This window comes from Lithobates pipiens, unplaced genomic scaffold (assembly GCF_037356315.1).
Source record: "Lithobates pipiens isolate NorthernLeopardFrog02 unplaced genomic scaffold, aLitPip1_a1.2 Scaffold_10, whole genome shotgun sequence".
Classification (NCBI taxonomy): Eukaryota; Metazoa; Chordata; class Amphibia; order Anura; family Ranidae; genus Lithobates; species Lithobates pipiens.
In genome coordinates, this window is record NW_027507686.1 from 11,379,186 (window position 1) to 11,401,332 (window position 22,147).

Below are 22,147 nucleotides of genomic sequence, written 5' to 3' on the forward strand. Positions count from 1 at the left end.
ACACACAATCACACTAAACTCTGACGGATTTGAACGTGATGACGTACAACTGGACTCGAATAAGGAAGTTCATAGCCAGTAGCCAATAGCTGCCCTCGCGTCGGTTTTAGTCCGTCGGAATAGCATACACACGAGTGGATTTTTCGAAGGGGACCGGGTCCGGCGGAGTTCCTTCGGGAAAATTTGAAGCATGTTCCATATTCTAAAGTCCTTCGGACTTTGGCGAGTCAAAAGTCCGTTGCAGCCCACACACGATCGGATAGTCTGACGGACTCGGTCCTTCGGACTTTGGATGTTGAACAGTCCGCTCGTGTGTACGCGGCATAAGAGTTCCCTTCACTGGAACTAAGGGTCCAAGCCCAACCCCTGAAACACAACCCCCCACCACAATCCTCTCTAACCACCAAATGATATGGACCAGTGCACAAAACAAGGTCTATAAAGACACACCTCTGACCTCACAAATGCGCTTCTGGAAGAATGGTCAAACATCCCCATAGACACCCTCCTAAACCTTGTGGACGGCCTTCCCAGAAGAGTTGAAGCTGTTATAGCTGCAAAGGGCGGAGCCAACTCAATATTGAACCCTCCGGACTAAAGCCCCATACACACTATCAGATTTTATGCTGAGTTTTTCCTTCAGATTTACCAAAACAATGTAGTAGAAGGGCCTGACTGATTGCATACACATTGAAACTCCTAAGGTTTGACCTCATATTATATGATTTTGGTAAATCTGAAGAAAAAACTCAGCAGAAAATCTGATAAGTGGGTAAGACTGGGAAGCCATTAATGTTCATGTGCGTGTAAAGGCAGGTGTCCCAATACTTTTGGTAATATAGTAGCCACACAAAATAATTTATTAACAAATATTTAAATGATTTAAAAAAAAAACAGCTTTAACCCAGAATTCACGCATTTTTCTAACGTAATTCTCATATATACATTTTTTTTTTTTTCAAAATTGTGAAAAGTGACATTGTATCTCTGTAGCATTTTAATTTCCACCCCTCGCTACAATTGTTTTCACTTGTTTTTGATTTACACAAATATATTCAAGTATGTTCACAAATATTTTAAGATTTTTTTTTTTCCTTTTGTAGGGACAGCGCACACAAAATCCCCGAGCTCAGTCTAAGCAACTGTTGGAATGTTTGAGGTAGGAAACTTGACCTTTCAAAGATCAACATAATGAAAACAAAGAAAAGTATTGTCCATTCACGGTCATATGAATGACAACAGATTAATCACAGTCTCAATTCCACTATCTGGATTCCAAAAAATGTAAAGGAAAAATGTTAGGGGGGGGGGGGGGGGAGAAGTTCATTAAATTGATGCAGTTAACAAAATTTATAAATCAAGAAAGCAATTTTAGTTTTAAAAATCGAGCATCAGCAACCTGCCTGTCTGTGTTTTCCATGAATGGATATTTGATGTTATTTGATGTTTCTGGTTATGGTGAGAGCCCAGAGTTATAGGGTGAGGGTCATACAGGAAACCTTCATCTGCAATTATAGGGAAATGTCATGTGTTAGTGAGAACATAAATGTAATTATTATTGCCGTGTTTGCCCTAAAGTTATCTCTAACTTTATAACTTTTATATTTTATATGTCTAAAGTTCTATGTTTCCATATTACATACACTATATAGCCAAACGTTCATGGACGTTCATGGACACCTGACTATCTCATCTGTATGGGCTTGTTGGACATTTTCCATTTCAAAACCATTTTTAGGCAGTTGTGTCTTCCCCTTCTTTTTTCTTTTTTTTCCTAATGCCTCCACTCTTCTGGGAAGGCTTTTGATTTTGGAGTGTTGTTGGGAATTTGTGACCATGAAGCCAAAAGAACATGGGGGGGTGTCAGGTACTGATGTTGGAGGAGAAGACCTGGTTTACAATCGGTGTTGTGAGCCCTCGAGGGTACTCAAATTCCAACACACCAAATTGGTCAAACCATGTCTTTATGGTGTTGGCTTTTTTACACAGTGGCACAGCCATGCTGATTGAAGTCATGGTTGTGTTTAGACCACTCAAATTTCATCCACACCAAACTGGTCATACCATGTCTTTATGTAGTTGGCTTTTTACACAATGTCACGGCCAATCTTATTGAGGTCATGTCTGTGTTTAGACCACTCAGGTTCCTCCACGCCAAACTGGTCAAACCAGGTCTTTATGGAGTTGGCTTTTTACACAGTGGCACAGCCATGCTGATTGAAGTCATGGTTGTGTTTAGACCACTCAAGTTTCATCCACACCAAACTGGTCAAACCATTTATTTATGGAGTTGGCTTTTTTACACAGAGGCACAGCGATGCTGATTGAGGTCATGGCTGTGTTTAGACCACTCAAGTTCCTACATACCAAACTGGTCATACCATGTCTTTATGGAGTTAGCTTTTTACACAATGTCATGGCCATTCTTATTGAGGTCATGGCTGTGTTTAGACCACCCAGGTTCCTCCACGCCAAACTGGTCAAACCATGTCTTTACGGAGTTGGTTTTTTTACACAGTGGCACAGCCATGCTGATTGAGGTCATGGCTGTGTTTAGACCACTCAAGTTCCTCCATGCCAAACTGGTCAAACCATGTCTTTACGGAGTTGGTTTTTTACACAGTGGCACAGCCATGCTGATTGAGATCATGGTTGGGTTTAGACCACTCAAGTTCCTACATACCAAACTGGTCATAGCATGTCTTTATGGGGTTAGCTTTTTACACAATGTCATGGCCATTCTTATTGAGGTCATGGCTGTGTTTAGACCACTCAGGTTCCTCCACGCCAAACTGGTCAAACCATGTCTTTATGGAGTTGGCTTTTTACACAGTGGCACAGCTATGCTGATTGAGGTCATGGCTGTGTTTAGACTACTCAAGTTTCATTCACACCAAACTGGTCAAACCATGTCTTTACGGAGTTGGTTTTTTACACAGTGGCACAGCCATGCTGATTGAGATCATGGTTGTGTTTAGACCACTTAAGTTCCTCCACGCCAAACTGGTCATACCATGTCTTTATGGGGTTAGCTTTTTACACAATGTCATGGCCATTCTTATTGAGGTCATGGCTGTGTTTAGACCACCCAGGTTCCTCCATGCCAAAATGGTCAAACCATGTCTTTATGGAGCCGACTTTCCACTGGAACACAGTAATGCTGGAACAGAAAAGGCACGTACCCAAACCCTTCTCCAAATGTTGGAAGCATACAATTGTGTAAACCTTTTTGTCATATAGTGTAGATTGAAGATAGATAGATAGATAGATAGATAGATAGATAGATAAGTCAAATGCTTGCAACCTGACCCTCACAGCCATTTGAGCTTGTATGACTTCCTGTTACAAAAACCACGGACATTAATATGGAGTTGCCCCCCCCCCCCCCCCCCCGTTGAGGCTATAACAACCTCCACTCTTGTGGGAAGGCTTCCCTTAAGATCTTGGAGTGTGTCTGTGGGAATTTGCACCCATTCATTAAAAAGAACATTTGGGGGGATCAGGTACTGATTTTGGAGGAGAAGACCTGGCTCACAATCAGTGTTTCAATTCATCCAAAAGGCGTTAAGTTGGGTTGAGGTTAGGGGCATTGTGAAGGGCACTTGAATTCCTCCACACCAAACTGGGCAAGCCATGTGTGTATGGAGCTGGCTTTTCACTGGGACACAGTAATGCGGGAACAGAAAAGGAGCTTACCCAAACTGTTCTCCGGTGGTTAGAAGCAAACGATTGTCTAAAATGTCTATGTATGCTGTAGCAATATCACAAACAATTAAACAATTAAACTCAACAATTTTGGCCATATAGTGTAGATAGATAGATAGATAGAATGACCCTCACACCCATTTGAGCTTGTAGGACATCCTATTAGAAAAACCATGGGCGTTAAAATGGAGTTGGTTCCCCTTTGAGGTTATAACAACCTCCACTCTTGTGGGAAGGCTTGTCTCAAGATTTTGGAGTGTGTCTGTGTGAATTTTGCACCCATTCAACCAAGAAAGCATTTGTGAAGTCAGGTATTGATGTTGGATAAGAAAAACCGGTGTTCCAGTTCATCTCAAAAGTGTTCATATTAAGGTATTTTTGATGGTTTTTAAGAGTGGGCTTTAAATGACTCTTGCGGGAAGCTCCTTTCAACTATCCTGGACCTATTTTTGTGCCGAAAAATGTTCTCTCGTTTGCTGGAAACATGACATTATATAGTGAGGATCAGAGGAACCATAATATTGTCACCAGAACAGGAGGTCAAAAGAAAAATACGGTCTATATTTAATACACTTGATGGTTTGTAGACACCTGACCATCATACCTTTATGAGCTTGTTTGACATGCCTTTCCGAAACCCTTCAACATTAATATGGTGTTGGCTCAGTCTTTGGTGCTATAACAACCCCCACTCTTCTGGGAAGGCTTTTCACAAATTTTTGGAGTGTCTGTGTCAGTCTGGGACCATTCAGTAAAAAGAACATATGGGGGGGGGGGGGGGGGTCAGGTACTGGCGTTGGATGAGAAGACCTGAGTTATGATTTATCCCAAGGGTGTGCATAAGGGTTGAGGTTGGGCCTTTGTGAAGGTCACTCAAGTTCCTCCACACCAAACTCAACAAACCACGTCTTTACGGAGCTGGGTTTGCACACAGGGGCACAGTCATGCCGGAACAGAAAATAGCTTTATCCAATTTTTTTTAACACAAGACTGGGAACACACAATTTTCTAAAATGTCTTTGTATTCTACTACTGAACCCACACCGTAACATTTTTATTAGTCTTTGTTAGTTGTCTGCCCTTTCGTCATTAAGAAACCCGTATAACTAGTCCTTGAAGATTTTCTATTTTTTTTTTTTTTGTAAACAGATTGGCTTGCTAAAAAATATTTAAAGTTTTGTAGAAAATTAACTCCCAGCCACGCTTGAAAAAAAAAAAAAAAATCCTCTTAGACACAAAAAAAAAAAAAAAAAAAAAAAAAAAAATTATGCACGCCTTAGTGGTGGCTGGAGAAAAATGGAGATAGCTTTCGTATACTTGTACGTTTTATAGGCATTAATGTTGCCGTAAATCTTGTGTTATTGTACGGCGCCTGCAACATTTTTCCTGCGTTTTGCCTTTGGACAGGGAAGAAATGACTGGCTTCCATCAGTGTTATTGGCAATACCCATATTCTGACATCTGTTCCTTTCTAAACATTTTACCAACCTTGATGAAATGTATTTTAGTGGTAGAAGCTGACATAGAGGGAAAGTAAAAAAAAAAAAAAGAAAAAAAAAAAAAGAAACGACTTGAGATGATAAAAAATAACATTGATTAAACACCAGCAGCAATTTGCCTGCAAATCTCGCCATTCCGAAGGCGGCTGCAGTTTTCTGTTGGAGAAAAATTAGCTATCTTCTGCTAATCTTAATCATGTTTACACTTCAAACTAGGCTAAATATACGGCTTATCCAAAAAAAAGAAATAAATATAAAAAAAGACATGCGTCTGTTTTTGGCGGTTGGGTCTCATATATTCTGTCTTTATCTCACAGTTACAGCGATATGTATTTTTCTTACATTTACCCAATTGATTTCAATGGTTGGGAAAGTCCTCGTAGCGCTTACATGAGGCTGACGTGTCATTAACTTTATGCTCTACGTCTTCCCTGACCGGCCACCAGTGTGATCATCCAATTCAAATTGTAGATGGAATTTCTTGCTTTTGTCCATCCTCTCCTCTTCACTCCCTTCCTCTCCTCTCCTCTCCCCTCTCTGCTCTCCATTCTCTTCCTTCCTCCTCTCCTCCCCACCCCTTACGTCTCTCCTCTCCCCTCCTCTCTTCTCCTCTCCATTGCACTCCTCACTCCTGCCTTACACCCTCCTCACTCATCCCTTACACCCTCCCCACTCCTCCCTTACACCCTCCTCACTCCTCCCTTACACCCTCCTCACTCCTGCCTTACACCCTCCTCACTCCTGCCTTACACCCTCCCCACTCCTCCTTTACACCCTCCTCACTCCTGCCTTACACCCTCCTCACTCCTCCCTTACACCCTCCTCACTCCTGCCTTACACCCTCCCCACTCCTCCTTTACACCCTCCTCACTCCTGCCTTACACCCTCCTCACGCCTCCCTTACACCCTCCTCACTCCTGCCTTACACCCTCCCCAATCCTCCCTTACACCCTCCTCACTTCTGCCTTACACCCTCCTCACTTCTGCCTTACACCCTCCTCACTCCTACCTTACACCCTCCTCACCCCTCCCTTACACCCTCCTCACTCCTGCCTTACACACTCCTCAATCCTCCCTTACACCCTCCTCACTCCTACCTTACACCCTCCTCACTCCTCCATTACACCCTCTTCACTCCTGCCTTACACACTCCTCACTCCTCCCTTACACCCTCCTAACTCCTTCCTTACACCATCCTCACTCCTCCCTTACACCCTCCTCACTCCTGCCTTACACCCTCCTCACGCCTCCCTTACATACTCCTCACTCCTGCCTTACACACTCCTCACTCCTACCTTACACTCTCCTCACCCCTCCCTTACACCCTCCTCACTCCTGCCTTACACACTCCTCAATCCTCCCTTACACCCTCCTCACTCCTACCTTACACCCTCCTCACTCCTCCATTACACCCTCTTCACTCCTGCCTTACACACTCCTCACTCCTCCCTTACACCCTCCTTACTCCTTCCTTACACCCTCCTCACTCCTACCTTACACCCTCCTCACTCCTGCCTTACACCCTCCTCACTCCTCCCTTACACACTCCTCACTCCTCCCTTACACCCTCCTCACTCTTCCCTTACACCCTCCTCACTCCTCCTTTATGCCCTCCTCACTCTTCCCTAAGGCTCCTTTCACACAGGGGTGGATCCACTCAGCGGGCTCCGCTAGCTCAGCCGGAGAATGCTCCCTTGATCTCCGCAGAGCCGTGACAGGTCTGTCTCTGCTCGCTCCCATCCGATCCAGTCTGGCAGACGGATGTCGAATGTATCTCCATACGTCTGACATCCGTCTGCCCATATGAGTCAGTGGGTGGCCCACTTGGATCCGCCTGAAAAACGCACAGGCGGATCTGGGCGGGCTTATGCTTTCATACTCCGCTCTCCTCCACTCTCCTCTCCTGCATATTTTACCCATTTAAACAGTTGATCTTAATTTTCTAATATCCCCGACCTTCCCCATTTTTGCACGAGCACACTTTATTTTTTATTTTTTTAGTATACATTAAATGCAGAAATAATTATATTAATATAATGCTTAAAAGAGTTATATGTAATTCCTCACATAGGTAATCTAGAGATGTATTTGGGAATGATATAAGGGATGACATATCAGGTTTCTTATGCCCAATATAGGCCAGTAGCTGGTTTCAGAGAGGTCTGCCAAATGTTCTGCCTTCGGTGTGATTTGTTAGACGTTTAGCCCTGGTTGAGGGTTCCTGGTTTGACTCACGGCGTAGCACTGTGACATTATGTTTTGCAATGTACATGCTTCTTATTTATCACCCGTCATGTTCTGATCAGAGATTGTGACCTGTCCTGATATGTTTTAGGAAGCCTAAACACTTCACAGGATGTTTAAAACTTTGCCCCAAATATTTTCCCTTCACATTACCCTCATTGTCTTTGTTTTGCCATCGGTCAGCGAATACGCTCATTACTTCTTATTTGCTTTATATGCCTTAGAAATCTCATTTGGTATTTTGAAATTGAAAGCAAATGATTGGCCAGAATTTTATTTCACTTAATACTTAACGCAAGCAAATATAAAACACACACATTATACACACAGTATATACATTTAGTCGGGGCACCCCTGAAGAGTGTGCACTCCAGTCTACAATGTAAAAAAAAATCTCTTCTCTTCCCTTCCCTTCCTCACTTCATATTCTTCCTTCTCTTCCTTCCTTCCCTCATTCCTTTCTTCTCTCCCTTTCTCCCTTCCTTCCTTCTCTGTCTTTGTTCCTTTCCTTCCTTCTCTCCCTTTCTCCTTTCCCTTGCCTTCTCTTGCCTTCCTTCTCTCCCATTCTCACTTCTTTCCTTTCTCACGTCTATCTCTTTCTTCCTTCTTTTTCTTCCTTCCTCACTTCCATCTCTTCCTTTTCTTTCTTCCTTCTCTTTCTTCCTTCCTCACTTCCATCTCTTCTTTCCTTCTCTCCCTTTCTCCCTTCCCTCCCCTTTTCTTTCCTTCCTTTTCTCCCTTTCTCACTTTCTTCCTTATTTCCTCACTTCAATCTCTTCCTTCTCTTTTTTCCTTCCTCACTTCCTTCTCTTCCTTCTTTCTCGCTCTTTCTCCCTTCCGTTTCCTTCTCTTCTCTTCTCTTCTCTTTTCTTCTCTTCTCTTCCATCCCTTCTTCACTTCCATCTCTCTCTTTCTCCTTCCTTCCTTCTCTCCCTTCCCTTGCCTTCTCTTGCCTTCCTTCTCTCCCTTTCTCACTTCCTTCCTTCCCTCCTCACTTCCATCTCTTCCTTCTCTTTCTTTCTTCCTTCCTCACTTCCTTCTCTTCTTTCCTTCTCCCCCTTTCTCCCTTCTCTCCCCTTCTCTTCCCTTCCTTCTCTCCCTTTCTCACTCCCTTCCTTCTCTCCTCACTTCCATCTCTTTCTTCCTTCCCCACTTCCTTCTCTTATTTCCTTCTCTCTCTTTCTCCCTTCCCTCCCCTTCTCTTCCCTTCCTTCTCTCCCTTTCTCAATTCCTTCCTTCCCTCCTCACTTCCATCTCTTCCTTCCCTTTCTTCCTTTTCTTCCTTCCTTCCCTTTCTTCCTTTTCTTCCTTCATTCTCTCCCTTTCACCCTGCCCTTTCCTTCTCTTCCCTTCCCTTCTCTTCCCTTCCCTTCCTTCTTTCCCTTCCCCACTTCCATCTCTTCCTTCTCTTTCCTCCTTCCTCACTTCATTCTCTTCCTTCCTTCTCTCCCTTTCTCCCTTCCTTCCTTCTATCTCTTTCTCCCTTCCTTCCTTCTCTCCCTTACAAACATTTTCCCTTTACATTACCCCCCATTGTCTTTGCTCTGCCATCGACCAGAGAATAGTCTACATCTTATCAATGGAAAACCTGAGCCTGGGACAATGCATCCAATCACCTTGATAAATTAACTTCACATCAGAAGCCCCCCTTCACATCAGAGGTCCCCTAGAAATACAAGTCTCCCCTATCACATTAGTGTCCTTCTTATACAAGCCCCCAATTACATCAAAGTTCTCCCACAACAGGATGCCCCAATCATATCAGAGTCTCCAACCACCACATCAGAGCTGCTCACCATCACAGAAATCCCCCCCCAGATCACTGAGATCCATCCCTGATCCAGGGCAAATTGGGTTGCCAAGAGTTCATTGGCACCCTGGTTGAGAAACACTGGTCTACATAAAGGCCATTGTGCCATGATGATGCAATGCACCTATAAAGTATTTGTGACACTCCATCATTACAGAATCCGTGATCATCCGGCAGCCTATTAACTCATCAATTGAGAAAAGGCTTTCTAAACAAGAAGGTGAACTGGTATGATCTAAAGAACCCATTCACACTGCAGACGGGCTCACCTTCCGGACAAGTCCTTACAGTCCTAACATTTATATTTTGCTTTTATTCCTCCATTTGTTGAAGTAGATAATGTTCCTGACATACATAAATGTCCTCAGGTAAGGTTCATTTAAAATAGACTCTCCAGATAATTCATTAAAAGATATTAGAACATGGAATTAAAATAGTTTTATCACTGGGGATTGGGAAATGTTTAAACCGTGTATTTTCAGCGGCCTTCTCTGTTTCTAAATTTGCCAAAAGAGGAACATTAATTACCTGGCCATGTTTGACCTGGTCATCGGTAAAACGTTGGTTTCCAGCTTGTAAGACGAGAAATCTCATTGTGCCAGCTGTCAGGGTATTATCATTGGAGGGTCAGTGACTCTACCAGGTGTAGCGTTGTCATTATATCTGGTGGCCAGTCCTCGCTGACCTCTTCTAAATGACAAGCATTGCCGGCGGTACCTCTTTCCAGTGCGACATGGGCATGAGAGCTTATTGTAGCAGTATTTGTACTACAAGGAATCATAGGCAGTGAACAAAAGGACCCACCACACGGGCATGAAGACTAAAATTCCTTACCGTAGCCATCCATAAAAACCTTAGCGTCGTGTCAAACGCTTTTGCTGTGCGCTCCCATTGACTTGAATGGAGGCATTTGGCAAGCTTTGCAAGTTGTAATGACTGCCAAACGTTGCAGGCAAGATCAAAATTACTGCAAAGCAACACACAAAGTGTGCCTGGTTCTTTGTATTGCGTTTTCAAATCAAACCCATTACATAAACTTTAGACCCCAGACCAGCCCCAAGCTATATACGTCAGACCTCAGATCAGCCCAAATGCATGCACCTTCAGATCTCGGATCAAGCCCAATGCATACACTTCAGACCTCAGATCAACCTCTAACCCAACCTTTCTCAACCTCTTCAACACAGAGAAACCCTTGAAATAGTTCTCCGGTCTCAAGGAACCCCTGCTAAAAATTAGAAATCTACAACTCAAGATACAGTAGTGTGATGGTCAGTGGGAAGAATGGTCCTTATACTTGTGGTCATTGGCAAGGATTACCTCCTTACAGATAGTTAAAATGATCAATGGTGTCAGTGGGAACTTATCTGAGAGGCAGAAATTGCCCAATGCTGAAGGAACCCCTAGCAACCTCTGGAGGAACCCTAGTGTTCCATGGAACCCTGGTTGAGAATCACTGCTCTAACCCATGCACCTTCAGACCTCAGATCAACCCCCATGCATAAACGTCACAAATCCGATCAGCATCAAGCCATATACTTCAGATTTTTGATCAACCCCAATGCATAGACTTCAGACCTCAGATCAGCTCTAATCTATGCACCATCAGACCTCAGCGCAACCCCTATGCATGTACTTCACATCACACGCCAACCACATTTTATGAACCATTCAGACCTCAGATCAAATCCAATGCATGCACCTTCAGACCTCAGGTCAACCTCAATACATACACTTCAGACCTCAGATTATCCCCAAGCCATCTACTTCAGACCTCAGATCAACCCCAACCCATGCACCTTCAGATCTTAATTCAACCCCTATGCACCTTCAGATCTCAGATTAACCCCAGTGCATAAATTACAGACCTCCGATCAGTCCCTTTGCATGCACTTAAGACCTCAGACCAGGCCCAAACCCTGTATCTTGATAGGCTAGTGAGCTATCAATTAAAACCAATGGCAATGGGCTCTTCCCACTTCATCCAAAAATAAAATGTGGACTTTCTATCCAAAAATAAAATGTGGATTTTCTATCCACAAATAAAATGTGGACTTTCCAGCCCCAAGCCATATACTTCAGACCTTGGATCAGCCCAAAGCCATACACTTCAGACCTCTGGTGAACCCAAGTGCATGCAACTTCAGATCTCAGATCAAGCCCAATTCATACACTTCAGACCTCAGATCAACCTCTAACCCATGCACCTTCAGACCTCAGATCAGCCTCTAATCCATGCACCTTCAGACATCAGATCAGCCCCTAATCCATGCACCTTCAGACCTTAGATCATGCATTAACTTTACACTTCAGACCAGCATCAAGCCATACACTTCAGATTTTAGAACAACCCTAATGCCGCGTACATATGACCGGATAAACTCTGACGGTCTTTCCGACGGAGTTCCGACCGAAGGGACTTGCCTATACACGATCATACAAGTCCGTTCGTTTCGAACCCGATGACGTACAACGGGACTAGAAAAGGAAATTCAATAGCCAGTAGCCAATAGCTGCCCTTGCGTCATATTTGGTCAGTTGGAATAGCATACAGACGAACAGTTTTCCCGATAGGAATTGATGCCGTCTGAAAGATTTAAAACATGTTCTATTTCTAGGTCCATCAGAATTTTTGAAGAAAAAAGTCAGATGAAGCCCACACACGATCGGAATATCCAATGAAGTTATGTGTCTGACCTTTTCTGGGGGAAAGTCTGGTCGTGTGTACGTGGCATAATGCATTCACTTCAGACCTCAGATCACACCCAATCTATGCACCTTTAGCCCTCAGATCAACTCAAATGCAGGAATCTTCAGACCTTATGTTAACCCCTATCCATGCACTTTCAGACCTCTGATCAACCCAAATGCATACACTTCAGATCTCAGATCATTCCTAATACATATACTTCAGACCTCAGATCCACCCCAACCCATGCACCTTCAGACCTCAGATCAACCCAAATGCATGCACCTTCAGACCTCACATCATCCCTAATGCATGTGCTTCTCACCTCACAACATTGCATGAACCTTTCAGACCTTAGATTAACCCCAATGAATGCACCTTCAGACCTCAGGCCAGCACCAAACCATGCGCCTTCAGACCTCAGATTGGCCCCATACCTGCAACTTCAGACCTCAGATAAACCCCAATGCATGTGCTTCACACCTCATATCAACCACATTGCATGAACCTTTCAGACTATAGCTCAACCCCAATGAATGCCCTTTCAGACCTCAGATCGGCCCTATTCATGCACCTTCAGTCCTCAGATAAACCCCAATGCATGAGCTTCACACCTCATATCAACCACATTCCATGAACCTTTCAGACATCAGATCAACCCTAATGCATACACCTTGAGACCTCAGATCAACCCCAAGCCATATACTTCAGACCTCAGATCAACCCCAGCCCATGCACTTTCCGACCTCAGGTGAACCCCAATGCATAAACTGCAGACCTCTGTTCCAGATGGGGGGATTCCTCCTCTCTTTCTGTGCAGATGCCTGGGCAGGAAGCATGGACAGTAAAAAAATAAGACAGTAATAAAATCCCGACAAAGGTTCTAACACTTTTCTGGGGTTTTTTTCTAGCACAAAAAGAAAAGAAAAAAGATATCTCGGTAGAAATAAATTGAAAGTCAGGCATGGAAATGTGCAGCACTCCTGTTATCCATTCGCAGTGCCCATCCCTCAAAAGTCTGTCATTCATTTACTCCATAAACTTCCAAAAACTTCCATTAAAAAAAAAAAAAAAAAAAAAAAAAGTTTGCACAGCTCCCAAGAATCAAAGAAAGTTTATTCTGCTGGACAGAAGATCGCTGCTTTGTATAGATTCCATGAAAAGATGGCGTTTTTGCCAAGGAAAGGCTAAATACCTCTCCTATGATGATAACCAGGATCCTTGGTAGCGAACCCCTAATATCCTCTTCGTATAAACGCTAATTGTTTAGATCATTTGTTTAAAGTGGTTTTTACATTTATAATAGTTAGAAATAAAAAAATAAAAATAAAAAAAAAATGCGCACACGAGGCAAACAAATGTTATCCCTCGCCTTGAACCTGTTTCAACAATTCTGCTGCTTGAACTTTTTATTTTACTGTTCAAACCACGATAAACTGACTTATAGCGTTCCCAAAAAACAATCTGTTTGACAGCAAGCCTCCAAAATGGGAGAAAAAAAAAAAAAAAGGAATCATTATAAAAAGCATTCTAAATTGGTTGCAAAAAAACAAAAAAACCTTTTCTCAATTTTTGCAGGCCCAACTGGGATTCCATTATTAATGTTATAATCATCATTAAGCGACCCTTTTGCTGGAGTAGTAATTAAAGTTGAACTCCAGGCAGATATAAAAGACACAATATTAATGCAGTTCTGTATTCATTAATAAATCATTAAACGTATTTTGTAAATGCATCCGACTTATTATCAGCCTCTTGCAGCCCCATGTACAGTAGAGCTTGAGTGTGAAGCAGCACAAGGAGCCAATTGGTGCATGTCTGGAGAAATATCATGCTGATAGGAAGAGCAGAGAGACAGAGAGAAGAGCTCATCAGTCTGCTGCTTCTCCTTTAACTGTCCAATCACAATCTGGGGGAGGGGGCAAGACGTGCTATTTATGGGCTCTCCAGCCACCTACTGGGCACACCTCCCCGGGGATTGGCTGAATCCCCCATAAATATTCAGGCTGACCACTCTGTTCTTCCTCCCACTATGATTATAGACTCTTCTAGAATATATGGGAGAGTAATCAGAGCAGAAGCCTGTGAGGCACGGAACAGGCCAGAACAATCAACTGCTTACAGAGGAGCCAATACTAACTTTACGTACACTATATTGCCAAAAATATTTAGGCGCCTGCCTTTACACGCACATGAACTTTAATGACATCCCAGTCTTAGTCTGTAGGGTTCAATATTGAGTTGGCCCACCCTTTGCAGCTATAACAGCTTCAACTCTTCTGGGAAGGCCGTCCACAAGGTTTAGGAGTGTGTCTATGGGAATGTTTGACCATTCTTCCAGAAGAGCATTTGTGAGGTCAGGCACTGATGTTGGACGAGAAGGCCTGGCTCGCATCCTCCACCCCAAACTCGCTCATTCATGTCTTTATGGACCTTGCTTTGTGCACTGGTGTGCAGTCATGTTAGAATAGGAAGGGGCCGTCCCCTAAGGTCCCTTTCAGGCACTATAGCACTAAAAATAGTGCTTGCAAAGTACCTGCAAAACGCCTGTAAAGTGCCTCTCCTGTCACTCCAATGGGAAAGCCGCGGGCTATCACACTGGAGCAGTGCGCTGGCAGGACGTCAAAAAAAATCCTGCAAGCAGCATCTCTGAGGCGCTTTAGGAGCAGTGTATACGGTCCCTGGAGACAAAGCACCCCTGCTCATTGAAATCAATGGGCAGCGCCAGCAAAGCGCCACCGCAGCAGCACTTTTAACCCTTTTTCGCTCACTAGCGGGGGTCAAAAGCTCCCCGCTAGCGGTCAAAAGACGCTGCTAAAATGACGGTAACGCGTTTTACAGCTCACATTCTCAACGCCCCAGAGTGAAAGGGCTCAGACTGTTCCCATAACGTTGGGAGCATGAAATTGTTCAAAATGGCTTGGTATGCTGACACCTTAAAAGTTCCCTTCACTGGAACCCCTGAAAAACAACTCCACACCATAACCCCACCTCCACCAAATGATTTGGACCAGTACACAAAGCAAGGTCCATAAAGACATGGATGAATGAGTTTGGGGTGGAGGAACTTGACTGGTCTCCACAGAGTCATGACCTCAACCCGATAGAACACCTTTGGGATGAATTAAAGCAAAGACTCTCGTCCAACATCAGTGCCTGACCTCACAAATGCTCTTCTGGAAGAATGGTCAAACATTCCCATAGACACACTCCTAAACCTTGTGGACAGCCTTCCCAGAAGAGTTGAAGCTGTTATACCTGCAAAGGGTGGGCCAACTCAATATTGAACCCTACGTACACACGGATGGATTTTCCGACTGGAAAATGTTAGACGGGAGCCTTTTGTCGGAAATTCCGACCGTGTGTAGGCTCCTTCGGACATTTTCCATCGGCATTTCCGACACACAAAATTTGAGATCTGGAGCTAAAATTTTCCCACAACAAAATCCGCCGGAAATTCCGATCGTGTGTACACAATTCCGAAGCACAAAGTTCTACTCATGCTCGGAATCAAACAGAAGAGCCGCACTGGCTATTGAACTTCAACTTTCTCGGCTCGTCGTACGTCACCGTGTTCTTGACGTTCGGAATTTCCGACAACATTGTGTGACCATTTCTTGAGTTTGAGCCAACATCCGTCTGAAAAAATCCCATGGATTTTGTTGTCGGAATGTCCGATCATGTGTACGCGGCATAAGACTGGGATGCCATTAAAGTTCACGTGCGTGTAAAGGCAGGCGTCCCAATACATTTGGTAATATAGTGTTTACGACCTGCACTAACTAGGAGGGGGCTACACGCTGAAACCACTGCACTGCAGCCATGTCCACTAGAGGTGGTTGAGTTGGCTTTGAGGAGCAGCAAAAATAGTAAAGCATGTTGTTATAATTTCCGGCCAACACGCCCCATAGAAGTGAACGGGGCCGTGACGCAATGGCCTTGCGGCCATGGCATTGTGAATGGAGTCGCCTTGCAGCCGTTGTTGGTTTTGCCATTTTTAATGGTTCGGTTGGTCTTTAAAGTCATTTTCTTTCTCTATGTCGTAGTTTATGAATACTTTTGGAATCCACGTACAGCCTGAGCAATTCCTCTCCAGTCACTCCAGCTCGCCGTTCGCGATCAGTCCGCCTTTGAATTCCCTTTTCTTTTTTTTCTTTTTTTTTTCCCTCTTCCGCCATCATAATTCCCTGACTGATTAACCTCTCAACTCGCCTATGGATCTGAGAGCTGTATCACACACTTCTGTGCCGCCTCGGATTCCTTCCTACAAGCAGCACTTTTGTTTGGCAGCATCAAAGCGCAGGGGGTTAATGGCGTACAAAGGGAGTCGGTTTTATAAACGTATTACGAGGCGAGAGGAGTATTAATGTTGATATAGCGTGTTTTCTGACAGAGGAACACCCGCTCTCTGCTTGTGCTTCACAGCAGTCTGCGTTATAAAAATTGTGAGGAGACAATAATTTCACTCCGAGCCTCTAATTTATTTTTCCTAGTGTGTTTTAGATAAAGCACGGGAAGAAATATCTGCGGTTTTATATCATCTCACGGAATAAACAAGAAATGTTTCACTTGTCGCTGTAGAGAGGCAGACAGCTGTGAAATTGTTCTTTTTATTTTTATTTTTGAGGGATGATGGGGGTCGTTGCTACTTCTTTTTTTTTTTTTTTTCTTAAAGGGTGACTCCAAGCAGCAAGTACGTCTTGCCCATAGTCTACGGTCAGGTAGCCCAAGTTGACCTGAATTGAAGATATACACCACCACAGGCAGATTCAGCAGGCTTTTCTAAGTGCTTCTCCATGCGCCCCCCTTGTGTTACCTTCTGCTTTAGAGCTACAGATGGTGGTGCTAAGAACCTGGGAACCCATTAGTGTCCTCGTCACCCACACGGGCTTCCTTTCTATGGGCCTCCCCTGGTCGGCTTCTGCATCATGGCACAGAATGGCAAGTTATGGAGACCATATGGCAGTATATTTAATGTAGATCCATCCAGGACCTGTTACTACTCCGCTTCCTTTGTATGTTTCTATATTGGCTTGTTTACCAATCATTCCTCCGTGCCTACATACATAAATATTAATATACTATAGAAGGCGAGATGCCGGCCTCGCTGTTTACTGTCTATCAGCAGAATAATCGTCGCTGATGACAAGTCGTTAAATAAAGGTGACAGGTTGGCAAAAACACAATGATGTATTCTGGGCTATGGTAATTCCCTGTCTATCTATCTATCTATCTATCTATCTATCTATCTATCTATCTATCTATCTATCTATCTATCTATCTATCTATCTATCTATCTATCTATCTATCTCTATTTATATCTCTAATGTATTTTCCCTTCCTTTGCTTCCATACTTGCTCTTATCCTTCTTCCTTCCTTCCTTTTTTGCAAAATAATAATGTTAAGAAGCCTTCAAATTATATGATGGAAGGTCCTCCTTTTCCAATTTCCTCTACTTTCCTCCCATTTCTCTTTCCATTACTCTCATTCTTTCTCCCATTTCTTTTCTTACCTTTTTTTCCTTTCCTATTGCTTTCCATTCTTTTTCCCATTTCTTTCTTTTCAAATTCTTCCCCCCCCCCCCATTCCTTTCCTTTCTTTTCCCATTAATTTCAGTTTTTCTTTCCTTTCCCCTCCCCTTTCCCTTCACCATCCCCTTCCCCTTACTTTCAACTTTCCTTTCCTTTCCTTTCCTTTCCTTTCCTTTCCTTTCCTTTCCTTTCCTTTCCTTTCCTTTCCTTTCCTTTCCCTTCCCTTCCCTTCCCTTTCCTTTCCTTTCCTTCCCCTTTCCCCCCTCACCTTCCCCTTTCCCTTTCTTCTACCTTTTCCCTTTTCCTGCCCCTCCCCCTACCCTTTCCCTTTTCCTTTCAAATTTTTTTCCCATTTGTTTCTTCTCCCATTCCTTTCCCTTTTTTACCCCATTCCTTTCCTTTCTTTTCCAATTTCTTAACTTTTTTCTTTCCTTCCCCTTTTCCCTTTCCCCTTTCCTTTCCCCCTCACTTTCCCCCTCCCCTCCCCCTTTCCCTTTTCCCTCCCCCTCCCGACCCTTTCTTTTCCCTTTCACTTTTCCTTTCCATTCTTTTTACCATTTCTTTCTTCTCCCATCCCCCCCCCCCCCCATTTCTTTCCTTTCTTTTTCCATTCATTTCCTTTTCCCTTTTCCTTTTTCCTTTCCTTTAATTTCCCATTCCCTTTCCCTTTTCCTTCCCCACTCCCTTCCCCTTTCCCCTCACCTTCCTCTTTTTCTTTTCCCTTCCCTCTTTGCTTTCCCTTTCTTTGCCCTTTGCCTTCCCCCCTCATCTTCGCTCTCCCCTCCCCTCTCTCTTTTCCTTTCCCCTACCTTTTCCCTTTTCCATTCCCCTTCCCCTATCCTTTCCTTTTCCTTTCCCTTCCTTTTCCCTTTCCCATTCCCCCTCACCTTCCTTCTCCTCCTTTCCCTTTCCCTTACCTTTTCCCTTTTCTCTTCCCTTTTCTCTTCACTTTTCCCTTCCCCTTTCACATTTCCCTCCCTTCCCCCTTCTTTCCCCTTTCCCTTACCTTTCCTGTTTTAACCGTTCAATTCCCTTTACTCTCGTTCGCGTTTTTCTTCTTCCTTCCCTTCCCTTCTTCTCTTTCTTCCTCCCGCTGTCCCTTCTTCTTAACCACTCACTCTTTCTTCCTTACTTCCTTCATCTATCCCTCTTTACCGAAGAACTTTACTGCAAGATACAAATGAGTAACAGTTGAGTTGACCACCTCCCTACTGTCTTCTGCATTTTTCTATTGATGCATCAATCATGGCCAATATTAAGATTGATATCGATCAGCACTGCTAGGAAGTGTCAATATTGGCCTTTTATACCCCCCCCCCCCCCCCCAGAGTTCAGAGCTCCTGTGTGTCTCAAGAAAAAATATAAAGGTGTGTGAAGGTATCAAGTGCCTACATGTAGTCCTACGTGCAGATTAGGTTGTTTTTTTTTTTACTTTTTAATAATTTTAGCATATTTTAGTGTATTTTAAGTGATTTGGAAAAACCAAAGGAGAGAGGGGATTTTTTCCGTGCAAAATATTTTGATTAGAGCAGAAGAGAAAAAGCAGTACATGAAAAAAATATAAAAAAAACAATTATTTTATTCTCATGCATTAAAATTAACACATAACATGTGTTACGTAGATATCTACATATACAAAAGTTACATATGGTGACTGGTCCACATAACAAACGGATTGAAGTGCTTGTAATCGACTATCCCGACATGTTTCGCAATAGCTTCCTCAGGGGATATACAAGCTAATAACGAATGACTTCAAAAACAAAAATTAGTTACAGTCATTACATTGCTAATAAAGTGCATTTGTTACATAATTTAATTATATAACACATTAATATAACCTCCACGCCCGGAGCTTCAAAGAGGCGCTTACCCTCCCTTCAAATCCACTATCCCAAGCAAAGGCACCAGTTTTGATGTATAGCAGAGTGTGCAAAACCTCGTGTTCAACAGCTGGGCAAACGGCATAAGAGGGCATAGACGGGAGCCAGTCTGGGCACTGATAAAAAAAAAGGTACACTAACGGAATACGAAATATAGTATCTTATTATTAGAGCTGGGTACATGGATTTTTTTTAGGGCCCCCCTGCCCTTTCTTCATGTTAGAAGATATTTATAATTAACAACAAAATCCATGTACCCAGCTCTAATAATAAGATACTATATTTCGTATTCCGTTAGTGTACCTTGCGCCTTTTTTCTAAAAGTCAAAAAATATGACTTCATTTAGGGCTCACATCTACTTTAAGCAAAAAATAGCAAATGGCGTCGGTCAATAACAACCAATTAGCCTCCATTTAACATCCCACTGATGGCTACAGCTCAACATAATGAACACTCCAACCCCGGCTCTACCTCTCCTCCCCACAGAAGTCCCGACAACTGGAGGGGAAACCTTCAACCGCTACCACTTCAGCCTTTCATGACCGTGGCCCATGACCCGGCAATCTCTTTAGTAAGCCATGGATCACTAAACCGACACCCAGAAGCGTTTTCCAAACAAGAGAAAGCGATGGGAGGAAAAAAAACAAACGAAATATGACTTCATTTAGGGCTCACATCTACTTTAAGCAAAAAAAACGGCAAATGGCGTTGGTCAATAACAACCAATTAGCCTGCATTTAACGTCCCACCAATGGCTGCAGCTCAACATATGAACAGTCCAACCCCGGCTCTACCTCTCCTCCCCACGAAGTCCCAACAACTGGAGGGGAAACCTTCAACCGCTACCACTTCGGCCTTTCATGACCGTGGTCCATGACCCGGCAATCTCTTTAGTAAGCCATGGATCACTAAACCGGCACCCAGAAAGCGTTTTCCAAACAAGAGAGAGCGATGGGAGAAAAAAAAAAACAAACGAAATATGACTTAATTTAGGGCTCACATCTACTACATTAAGCAAAAAAAAGGCAAATGGCGTCAGTCAATAACAACCAATTAGCCTCCATTTAACATCCCACCAATGGCTGCAGCTCAACGTATGAACAGTCCAACCCCGGCTCTACCTCTCTTCCCCACTGAAGTCCTAACAATGGGAGGGGAAACCTTCAACTGTTACCACTTTGGCCTTTCATGACCGTGGTCCGTGACCCGGCAATCTCTTTAGTAAGCCATGGATTGCTAAACCGGCACCCAGCAAGCGTTTTCCAAACAAGAGAGAGCGATGGGAGGAAAAAAAAACAAACAAAATATGACTTAATTTAGGGCTCATATCTACTTTAAGCAAAAAACAGCAAATGGCATCGGCCAATAACAACCAATTAGCCTCCATTTAACGTCCCACCGATGGCTACAGCTCAACATATGAACACTCCAACCCCGGCTCTACCTCTCCTCCCCACTGAAGTCCTAACAATGGGAGGGGAAATCTTCAACTGTTACCACTTTGGCCTTTCATGACCGTGGTCCATGACCCGGCAATCTCTTTAGTAAGCCATGGATCGCTAAACCGGCACCCAGCAAGCGTTTTCCAAACAAGAGAGAGTGATGGGAGGAAAAAAAACAAACAAAATATGACTTCATTTAGGGCTCACATCTACTTTAAGCAAAAAACAGCAAATGGCATCGTCCCATAACAACCAATTAGCCTCCATTTAATGTCCCACCGATGGCTACAGCTCAACCTATGAAGACTCCAACCCCTGACTCTACCTCTCTTCCCCACCGAAGTCCTAACAACAGGAGGGGAAACCTTCAACAGTTACCACTTTGGCCTTTCATGACCGTGGTCCATGACCCGGCAATCTCTTTAGTATGCCATGGATCTCTAAACCGGCACCCAGCAAGCGTTTTCCAAACTAGACTGCGATGGGAGGAAAAAAAAAAAAAAAACGTCATAAACCAGATGGAAGTTTTACATTTTTTTTTTTGTTTAGCTTTGTTTTAAGAGCTGCTTTTAAAGCCCGGCGTAAACTCATCTTGATGCATGGTGCTGTTTATACTGGGGTCTTTGTAGACGGAATGTTTACCGGGGCCCCGGCTTTAAAATATTCTTATCATTATGATATTTGGATAATTGGCAAGAAGCGGAGATAGTTTGTTGAGATTGCAGCGGTGGTGGTAAGCGTGAAGTTACTTAGGAGCCTCCATAAATGTATCCAGATCAGTGGTGAATGCAATCACTGTTAAAACAAAACAACACAAGGGGGAATATTTTTTTAGTGAAATCATTTCCTTTTCTTAATCAAAAGATGACAGTCCCGGCGTTAGAACTCCCATCTGTAATGTAGCGTACCAGGGATTTGCACACATTGCTGTTTTTTTTTTGTGATTGATACAATGAGAGCTCGTTCCCACATAGATATCCCATTTAAGTTCAGCTTCTAAAGAAATCAAAACAGTTTATGAGGAGACGGGGCGGCCCTGGGGCTCACCAGCTGCTGCAGGACTACAAGTCCCAGGAAGCACAGCTCGCCGCTCGGCTGTACATCTGCAAAGCTTAGCCAGTGTGTGAAAAAAGAAGTTATACCCCCATCCCCCCCCAGCACCTCAATATGCAGGCTCAGCCAAGATCTAAATACAAGATATAAAATACATACATAATTCAGGTATGTAGAAAAAAAAATAAAAATGTATGTATGTGTCCATTAGAAATCCATTAAAGGACCAGTCCACTAAGACATGAAAGGCAAATAATATAAAGGACGGTGCTGTAAACTATTTAGTGGA

At 43.5% G+C, this 22,147-nt stretch overlaps 1 protein-coding gene across 3 annotated transcripts in view; it reads left to right on the forward strand.

Moving 5' to 3' along the window:
• The window catches only part of ZNF536 (zinc finger protein 536), a 602,875-nt gene that overhangs the window by 256,456 nt on the left and 324,272 nt on the right, over positions 1-22,147 (forward strand). For all 3 annotated transcript variants that reach the window (XM_077451568.1, XM_077451544.1, XM_077451553.1), the window contains one exon: positions 1,104-1,159. The gene's annotated coding sequence lies outside the window, so the exon portion shown is untranslated. The remainder of the gene's footprint in view (positions 1-1,103; positions 1,160-22,147) is intronic.